This window comes from Lolium rigidum, chromosome 2 (assembly GCF_022539505.1).
Source record: "Lolium rigidum isolate FL_2022 chromosome 2, APGP_CSIRO_Lrig_0.1, whole genome shotgun sequence".
NCBI classification, from domain to species: domain Eukaryota; kingdom Viridiplantae; phylum Streptophyta; class Magnoliopsida; order Poales; family Poaceae; genus Lolium; species Lolium rigidum.
In genome coordinates, this window is record NC_061509.1 from 111,545,583 (window position 1) to 111,556,493 (window position 10,911).

Below are 10,911 nucleotides of genomic sequence, written 5' to 3' on the forward strand. Positions count from 1 at the left end.
AAAGAGAGAATTTTGATCATAAATTTATAAGGTCCTTTTGCCCCAAACGATTTGATAACTTTGCTTTCTCTCCCTCAGTGGGAGCTTCTGGGGGCATTTTGGTGGTATGGAATTCCTCTATTTTTACTGGGTCCTTGGTTCAGATACAAAGCTTTGGTATTATTATCCAGTTCACTTCTGCTCACTCAGATCAAGCTTGGACTTTGGTGTGTGTGTATGGGCCATGTCAGGGACAGCTTAGAGATGATTTCATTCAATGGCTTTTTAATCTTGATATTCCTGATGATGAGTTGTGGCTATTCATGGGAGATTTTAATTTTATTAGATCTCAAGACAATAGAAATATTCCTGGTGGAGATGCAAATGATATGTTCATATTCAATGAGTTAATTAACCATCTGGGTTTGCTTGAGCTGCCTCTTAAAGGGAGGTCTTTTACTTGGTCTAATATGCAGTCTAATCCTCTCCTTGTGCAACTTGACTGGTTTTTCACAACCCCAAATTGGACCTCTGTTTACCCAAATACTATGGTTCTTCCTCTCTCAAAGCCCACTTCAGATCATGTGCCTTGTGTAGTTTCTATTAATACAGTTATACCACAGGCTCACATCTTCAGATTTGAGAATTTTTGGGTAGATCAACCTGGTTTCTTGGATTGTGTATCTTCTGCTTGGAACATTAATGTCATGGGACAAAATGAAGCCTCTGTTCTGACTAGGAAGTTGAAATTCTTGAGGCAAGCTTTGAAGAGATGGAAGACTGTTTTGTCAAAGTTAAAGTAATCCATTGCTAAGTGTAATATTGTTATCTTATTCTTTGATACTCTTGAGGAGGAGAGAGGTTTATTTACTGAGGAGCAAAATTTATAGTAAAGATTCATCATGAAAAGCTTTTGCATGCACAATTCCTTTATTGGAAAAAGAGGTGTACTGCTAGATGGATGAAGTTAGGTGAAGAAAACACTAAATATTTTCACTCTATGGCAACCATCAGGTACAGGAGGAATAATGTGGTGAGTCTTCTTGCTGATGATGGTAGAACTGTCACTGATCATGAGGAAATGGCTGCTTTGGCCCTCAATTGTTACAAAAACAGAATGGGAACTTCTAGGGAAATTGACATGTGTCTGGATCTGCCTGCTTTAATTAAAAGAGTGGATGGACTTGAGGTTCTTACTGCTCCTTTCACTACAGAAGAAATGGATAATGTCATTAAGAAAATGCCTCCAGATAAGGCTCCTGGACCAGATGGTTTTAATGGTCTTTTCTTGAAGAAATGTTGGGATATTGTCAAGGAAAGTTTATACAAGTTAGCTGATGAATTCTATCATGGTAGAGTAAACCTGGAGCCAATTAATACTTCCTACATCACTCTGGTTCCAAAGTGTCAAAGTCCTAAAAAAATAAATGACTACAGGCCTATTTCCCTCACAAATTGTTGTCTCAAGTTTCTCACAAAAATGGCTGCTGATAGGCTTCAGGATAAAATTATGTTGTGTATCCATAAAAACCAGTATGGGTTTATCAGGAACAGGACAATTCATGATTGTGTTGCTTGGGCTTTTGAATACATTCATCAATGTAAAGCTGCTGGAGCTGAATGCATTATTTTGAAATTGGATTGTGAGAAGGCCTTTGATACAATTGAACATGAAGCTTTAGTTCAGATTTTAAAGCACAAGGGTTTTAATGATGAATGGATTAGATGGGTCAGGTGTTTTCTTGGTTCTGGGTCCTCCTCAGTTTTGCTCAATGGTATTCCAGGAAAGCAGTTCAAATGTAAGAGAGGTGTGAGGCAGGGAGACCCTCTCTCACCTTTGCTATATGTGTTGGGAGGAGATGTGTTACAATCTGTGGTGAATGATCTATTGAGACAAGACCTGTTGCATTTACCAATTATCACTGGTGATGAAGATTTTCCAATCCTTCAGTATGCGGATGATACTCTTTTAATCATGCAAGCTGATGTCAATCAATTGTTAGCCTTGAAGCAGGCTCTCAATGATTTCAGTAAATCTACTGGCCTTTTTGTGAACTTTCATAAATCATGTATGCTGCCTATAAATATATCTGGAGAGCAGGTGCAACTTCTTGCACAAGAGTTTGGCTGTGTTGTGGGCGCCATGCCATTTACTTATCTAGGCTTGCCTATGGGTACTACTAGGCCAAAGATTCAGGATTTGTTGCCTTTGGTCGACAGAATGGAGAGAAGATTGGTGTCCACTTCTTCCTTCTTGGCATATGGGGGAGGTTGCAGCTTATTAGATCTTGCCTGAGCTCTATTCCTATAACTTTTTTGTGCTCTTTGGATATTCCCCAAGGAATTATTGCTCAGATGAATAGAATCATAAGACAGTGCTTGTGGAGTAACAGAGACTCTGAGACAAAAGGGAAATCCCTTGCCTCCTGGGATATGATCTGTAAGCCAAAAGAGAAGGGTGGACTGGGTATTATGGACTTCCAGAAGCAAAATGAGGCATTGTTGATTAAGCATCTTCATAATTTCTTCAACAAGAAGGACATTCCTTGGGTAAAACTTGTTTGGAATTACTATCCTAATGGTGTGCCACAGGCCACTAATTTATGTGGTTCTTTTTGGTGGAGGGATATCATGAAGTTGGTTGACAAATACAGAGCCATTTGTACTTGCTACACCTGGTTGTGGGGATTCTATTCTGTTTTGGCATGATAAATGGTCGGGTATTATACCAGCTCAGGAATTTCCGAGATTGCATTCTTTTGCTCTCAATAATCAGTTATCTGTCAAGGAGGTGTTTCAATGTACAAACAGGGCCGAGCTCTTTTATAGGCCATTATCACAGCAGGCTTTTGAGGAACATAATAGAATGCAGAATATCATAGGCTCTATTTCTTTGGATCCTGTGAAGAATGATGTGTGGGAAACAATTTGGAACGATGGGGTCTATACTGCCAATCTTTATTACAAGCACTGTTATATCAATGTCACTTCCTCCAAGATTTACTCTTGGATTTGGAAATGCAGAGTGATGCTAAGAATTAAAGTTTTTGCTTGGTTATTGGTGAGTGATAGACTGAATACCAAAGACATGTTGAGAAGGAGACACTGGAATGTCACCAATGACTATAACTGTGTACTTTGTCCCTGTCATATCACTGAGGATTGGGTTCATCTCTTTTTTGAGTGCAATTTTAGTAGAAGAATATGGACTTATTTGCAGATTGATTGGGAACAAGCTGATAATATTGAAACTATGTTCATCCGGGCAAGAACAGCATTTGCTAAACCATTCTTCACTGAAATTGTGATCCTGGCCTGCTGGCATATTTGGAAGTTGAGGAATGCTTTTATTTTTCAGCATGGGAGACCTTCTTTCAGAGCTTGGGTCAATAAATTTAAGCATGAAGTTACACTACATGCACATAGGATTAAGGACAAACAGGCTGAATCCTTCAGGTCTTGGATAGAAACTCTGTTGTAATTTATTTCTTCTTTTCTTGTATAGCTTCCCTTTTTGTACATAACCTTTTGTAAAGCTGGGGTTTAATAAAATGCTGTGGGGGTTTTGCCCCACAGTTCTTGGTAAAAAAAAATATCCAGAAGTGTTAATAATGATTGTGTCCCCTCTGAACATGTGAATTTTTGATTATGCACTGACCCTCTAATGAGTTTGTTTCGATTTTGGTGTGGAGGAAGTTTTCAAGGGTCAAGAGAGGAGGATGATATACTATGATCAAGAAGAGTGAAAAGTCTAAGCTTGGGGATGCCCCCGTGGTTCATCCCTGCATATTTCAAGAAGACTCAAGCATCTAAGCTTGGATATGCCCAAGGCATCCCCTTCTTCATCAACAACTTATCAGGTCACCTCTAGTGAAACTATATTTTTATTCCGTCACATCTTATGTGCTTTACTTGGAGCGTCTGTTTGTTTTTGTTTTTGTTTTTGTTTGAATAAAATCGGATCCTAGCATTCCTTATATTGGAGAAAGACACGCTCCGCTTTTTCATATGAACACTGGTGTTCTTAGTTCTATTTTAATGTTCATGGCGGAGTTGAAAACCGCTTCGTTGATTGCTATTTGGTTGGAAACAGAAAATGCTTCATGTGGTAAATGGTATATGGTCTTGAATAATTTGATACTTCGCAATTGTTTTGAGATCTCATAGATCATGTTAAACTTTTGCATCATGTAGTTTAAACCTATTAGTGGAGAACTACTGTAGAGCTTGTTGAAATTTGGATTGCATGATTGATGTCTCTAAGGTCTAGATATTTTGTGGTAAAAGTGTTTGAACAACAAGGAGACAGTGTAGAGTCTTATAATGCTTGCAATATGTTCTATGTAAGTTTTGCTGTACCGGTTCATACTTGTGTTTGCTTCAAACAACCTTGCTAGCCAAAGCCTTGTACTGAGAGGAAATGCTTCTCGTGCATCCAAAAACCTTGAGCCAAAACTCATGCCATTTGTATCCACCATAACTACCTACTATGTGGTATTTCTCTGCCATTCCAAAGTAAATTGCTTGTGTGCTACCTTTAAAATTTCATTCCTTGTCTTTGCAATACATAGCTCATGGGAAAATAGCTTAAAAACTATTGTGGTGATGAATATGTTGCTATGTATCTTATTTCTTATAAGTTGCTTGTTGAGCGGTAACCATGTTTCTGGGGATGCCATCAACTTTTACACCTTTGTTGAATATCATGTGAGTTGCTATGCATGTTCGTCTTGTCTGAAGTAAGGGTGATTTATCATGATTAAATGGTTTGAGTATGCATATTGTTAGAGAAGAACATTGGGCCGCTAACCAAAGCCATGTATCATGGTGGAAGTTTCAGTTTGGACATTAAACCTCAATCTCTTATGAGAATATTATCTGTTGTTGAATGCTTAAGCATTAAAGAGGAGTCCATTATCTGTTTTATGTGTTGTCCCGGTATGGATGTCCTTAAGTTGAGATCTATCAAAACTGAGAAATCAAATGTGATCTATCTCCTTGGACCTTTGTACAGGCGGCATAGAGGTACCCCTTTGTGACACTTGGTAGAAACATATGTAATGCAATGATAATCCATGGAAATCCGAGCTAATTAGGACAAGGTGCGGGCACTATTGGTATTCGATGCATGAGGCTTGCAACTTATAAGAGGTTTTATGCATAACACATATGAATTATTACTATCGTTGACAAAATTGTTTCCATGTTTTCAAAATAAAAAGCTCTAGCACATGAGTAATCCATGCTTCCCTCTGCGAAGGGCCTTTCTTTTACTTTATGTTGAGTCGGCTTACCTACTTCTTTCTATCTTAGAAGCAAACACTTGTGTCAACTCGTGTGCATTGATTCTTACATGTTTACCTATTGCACTTGTTATATTGCTTTATGTTGACAACTATCCATGAGATATACATGTTACAAGTTGAAAGCAATTGCTGAAACTTAATCATCCTTTGTGTTGCTTCAAAACCTTCTATTAAGAATCTATTGCTTGATGAGTTAACTCTTATGCAAGACTTATTGATACTTGTCTTGAAAGTACTATTCATGAAAAGTCTTTGCTATATGATTCAGTTGTTTAGTCATTATCCTTACTATTGCTTCGAATCACTTCATTCACTTCATATGCTTTACAATAGTATTGATCAAGATTATGATAGTAGCATGTCACTTCGAAATTATCCTTGTTATCGTTTACCTACTCGAGGGCGAGTAGGAACTAAGCTTGGGGATGCTTGATACGTCTCAAACGTATCTATAATTTGTTATGTTCCATGCTAGTTATATGACAATACTCACATGTTTTATATACATTTTATATCATTTTGATGCATTTTCCGGCACTAACCTATTAACAAGATGCCCAAGCTTAGAGCTTTCACTCTCCTTGATCATATTGTATCATACTCCTCTCTTGATCCTTGAAAACTTCCTCCACACCAAACTCGAAACAACTCATTAGAGGGTTAGTGCACAATAAAAATTAACATGTTCAGAGGTGACACAATCATTCTTAACACTTCTGGACATTGCATAAAGCTACTGGACATTAATGGATCAAAGAAATTCATCCAACATAGCAAAAGAGGCAATGCGAAATAAAAGGCAGAATCTGTCAAAACGAACAGTCCGTAAAGATGGATTTAATTGAGGCACCAGACTTGCTCAAATGAAAATGCCCAAATTGAATGAAAGTTGCGTACATATCTGAGGATCACTCACGTAAATTGGCTTAATTTTCTGAGTTACCTACAGAGAATTAGACCCAGATTCGTGACAGCAAAGAAATCTGTTTCTGCGCAGTAATCCAAATCTAGTATTTACTTTACTATTAAAGACTTTACTTGGCACAACAAAACATAAAACTAAGATAAGGAGAGGTTGCTACAGTAGTAAACAACTTCCAAGACTCAAATATAAAACAAAAATACTGTAGTAAAAACATGGGTTGTCTCCCATAAGCGCTTTTCTTTAACGCCTTTCAGCTAGGCGCAGAAAGTGTAAATCAAGTATTATCGAGAGATGGAGCATTGATATCATAAGCTCCCCCATTTGTAGTGGTACTAAGGGCTTTGTCAATTTTTGGCCTATAATAATATTTCTTTGGTTTAGGCACTTTAGAGACATACATAAACTTTTGCTCCTTTCCCACATAAGCTTTCTCTCTAAACTGTAAAGATGAAAAGGTTGAACCCAAGGTTCCCATAGCTTTTTCAAGTTCGCCAATCCTATTAATTTGATTATCATGGTCAACACAAGTTCCTAGGACACTAATTCTTTCATCAATTCCTCCTAAGGATTTATCAAGTTCATCGAGTTTTATCAAGTAACATCTCCAACTTAGTTTCAACACTCGGAAAAATTTTCTCTATGGTTTCCAATTTTTTCATAACATCCTCAAGGGAGGTTTCAATTTTAGTTTCATTAACAGGTGGTGTTCCAAATAAACTCTCAATAATGCAACTAGCTTCTAAAGCGGGAGCGCCTAGGAAGTTACCTCCCGCGAGACAATCAAGAACATATCTATTCCGACTAGAGATACCAACATAAAAATTCCTGAGTAGGATAGTGGTGGAGTGTTTCTTAGTGCACCTATTATGGGCATCACTAATTCTATACCAAGCATCTTTTAAACATTCTCCCCCTTGTTGCTTAAACGAACGAACTTCAACTTCAGGATTACTCATTTTAACAGTAGTAAATAAAGCAAACTGGATAAAGTAAATACAAGTAACTAATTTTTTTTGTGTTTTTGATATAGAGTGCAAGACAGTAAATAAAGTAAAGCTAGCAACTAATTTTTTTGTGTTTTGATATAATGTAGCAAACAAAGTAGTAAATAAAATAAAGCAAGACAAAAACAAAGTAAACAGATTGGGAAGTGGAGACTCCCCTTGCAGCGTGTCTTGATCTCCCCGCAACGGCGCCGGAAATTTGTTGTTGGCGTGTAGTTGACGTGGGAGTTAGAAATCTTTGTGGTGTAGCTTTTCTTCGGTTCCCAGCAACGGCGCCGGAAATTTGCTTGATGCGTGTAGGCTGACACGTCCGTTGGGAACCCCAACAGGAAGGTGTGATGCGCACAGCGGCAAGTTTCCTCGATTAGAAACCAAGGTTTAATCGAACCAGTAGGAGTCAAGAAGCACGTTGAAGGTTGATGGCGGCGGGATGTAGTGCGGCGCAACACCGGAGATTCCGGCGCCAACATGGAACCCGCACAACACAACCAAAGTACTTTGCCCCAACGAAACAGATGAGGTTGTCAATCTCACCGACTTGTCGTAACAAAGGATTAACCGTATTGTGTGGAAGATGATTGTTTGCAAGAAAACAAGTAAAGAACAAGTATTGCAGCGGATTTGTATTTCGAGTATAAAAGAATGGACCGGGGTCCACAGTTCACTAGAGGTGTCTCTCCCATAAGATAAAAGCATGTTGGGTGAACAAATTACAGTCGGGCAATTGACAAATAGAGAGGGCATAACAATGCACATACATGTCATGATAAATATAGTGAGATTTAATTGGGCATTACGACAAAGTACATAGACCGCCATCCAGCTGCATCTATGCCTAAAAAGTCCACCTTCAGGTTATCATCCGAACCCCTCCGAGTATTAAGTTGCTAACAACCAGACAATTGCATTAAGTATTGCGCGTAATGTAATCAATAACTACATCCTCGGACATAGCATCAATGTTTTATCCCTAGTGGCAACAGCACATCCATAACCTTAGGGGTTTCCGTCACTCCCCCAGATTCACGGAGACATGAACCCACTATCGAGCATAAATACTCCCTCTTGGAGTTACTAGCATCAACTTGGCCAGAGCCTCTACTAATAACGGAGAGCATGCAAGATCATAAACAACACATAGGTAATAACTTGATAATTAACATAACATAGTATTCTCTATCCATCGGATCCCGACAAACACAACATATAGCATTACGAGATAGATGATCTTGATCATGTTAGGCAGCTCACAAGATCCAACAATGAAGCACAATGAGGAGAAGACAACCATCTAGCTACTGCTATGGACCCATAGTCCAGGGGTGAACTACTCACTCATCACTCCGGAGGCGACCATGGCGGTGAAGAGTCCTCCGGGAGATGAATCCCCTCTCCGGCAGGGTGCCGGAGGAGATCTCCAGAATCCCCCGAGATGGGATTGGCGGCGGCGGCGTCTCAGTAAGTTTTTCCGTATCGTGGATCTCGGTACTGGGGGTTTCACGACGGCGGCTTTAAGTAGGCGGAAGGGCAACGCGGGGGGCCACACGAGGGCCCACACCCTAGGTCGGCGCGGCCAGGGCCTGGGCCGCGCCGCCCTAGTGTGGCGGCGCCTCGTGGCCCCACTTCGACTCCTCTTCGGTCTTCTGGAAGCTTCGTGGCAAAATAGGACCCTGGGCGTTGATTTCGTCCAATTCCGAGAATATTTCGTTACTAGGATTTCTGAAACCAAAAACAGCGAGAAAACATCAAGCGGCTCGTCGGCATCTTGTTAATAGGTTAGTTCCAGAAAATGCACGAATATGACATAAAGTGTGCATAAAACATGTAGATATCATCAATAATGTGGCATGGAACATAAGAAATTATCGATACGTCGGAGACGTATCAGCATCCCCAAGCTTAGTTCCGCTCGTCCCGAGCGGGTAAAATGATAACAAAGATAATTTCTGAAGTGACATGCCATCATAACCTTGATCATACTATTTGTAAACATATGTAATGAATGCAGCGATCAAAACAATGGTAATGACATGAGTAAACAAGTGAATCATAAAGCAAAGACTTTTCATGAATAGTACTTCAAGACAAGCATCAATAAGTCTTGCATAAGAGTTAACTCATAAAGCAATAAATCAAAGTAAAGGTATTGAAGCAACACAAAGGAAGATTAAGTTTCAGCGGTTGCTTTCAACTTGTAGCATGTATATCTCATGGATAATTGTCAACATAGAGTAATATAACAAGTGCAATATGCAAGTATGTAGGAATCAATGCACAGTTCACACAAGTGTTTGCTTCTTGAGGTGGAGAGAGATAGGTGAACTGACTCAACATAAAAGTAAAAAAGAATGGTCCTTCAAAGAGGAAAGCATCGATTGCTATATTTGTGCTAGAGCTCTTATTTTGAAAACATGAAACAATTTTGTCAACGGTAGTAATAAAGCATATGAGTTATGTAAATTATATCTTACAAGTTGCAAGCCTCATGCATAGTATACTAATAGTGCCCGCACCTTGTCCTAATTAGCTTGGACTACCGGATCATCGCAATACACATGTTTTAACCAAGTGTCACAATGGGGTACATCCATGCCGCCTGTACAAAGGTCTAAGGAGAAAGCTCGCATTTTGGATTTCTCGCTTTTGATTATTCTCAACTTAGACATCCATACCGGGACAACATGGACAACAAATAATGGGCTCCTCTTTAATGCATAAGCATGTGGCAACAATTATTATTCTCATATGAGATTGAGGATATATGTCCAAAACTGAAACTTCCACCATGAATCATGGCTTTAGTTAGCGGCCCAATGTTCTTCTCTAACAATATGTATGCTCCAACCATTAAGGTGGTAGATCTCTCTTACTTCGGACAAGACGGACATGCATAGCAACTCACATGATATTCAACAAAGAATAGTTGATGGCGTCCCCGAAACATGGTTATCGCACAACAAGCAACTTAATAAGAGATAAAGTGCATAAGTACATATTCAATACCACAATAGTTTTTAAGCTATTTGTCCCATGAGCTATATATTGCAAAGGTGAATGATGGAATTTTAAAGGTAGCACTCAAGCAATTTACTTTGGAATGGCGGATAAATACCATGTAGTAGGTAGGTATGGTGGACACAAATGGCATAGTAGTTGGCTCAAGGATTTTGGATGCATGAGAAGTATTCCCTCTCGATACAAGGTTTAGGCTAGCAAGGTTATTTGAAACAAACACAAGGATGAACGGTGCAGCAAAACTCACATAAAATACATATTGTAAACATTATAAGACTCTACACCGTCTTCCTTGTTGTTCAAAACTCAATACTAGATATTATCTAGACTCTAGAGAAACCAAATATGCAAACCAAATTAGCAAGCTCTAAGTGTTTCTTCATTAATGGGTGCAAAGTATATGATGCAAGAGCTTAAACATGAGCACAACAATTGCCAAGTATCAAATTATCCAAGACATTTTATAATTACTACATGTAGCATTTTCCAATTCCAACCATATAACAATTTAACGAAGAAGAAACTTCGCCATGAATACTATGAGTAAAGCCTAAGGACATACTTGTCCATATGCTACAGCGGAGCATGTCTCTCTCCCATACAGATGAATGCTAGGATCCATTTTATTCAAACAAAACAAAAACAAAAACAAACCGACGCTCCAAGCAAAGTGCATAAGATG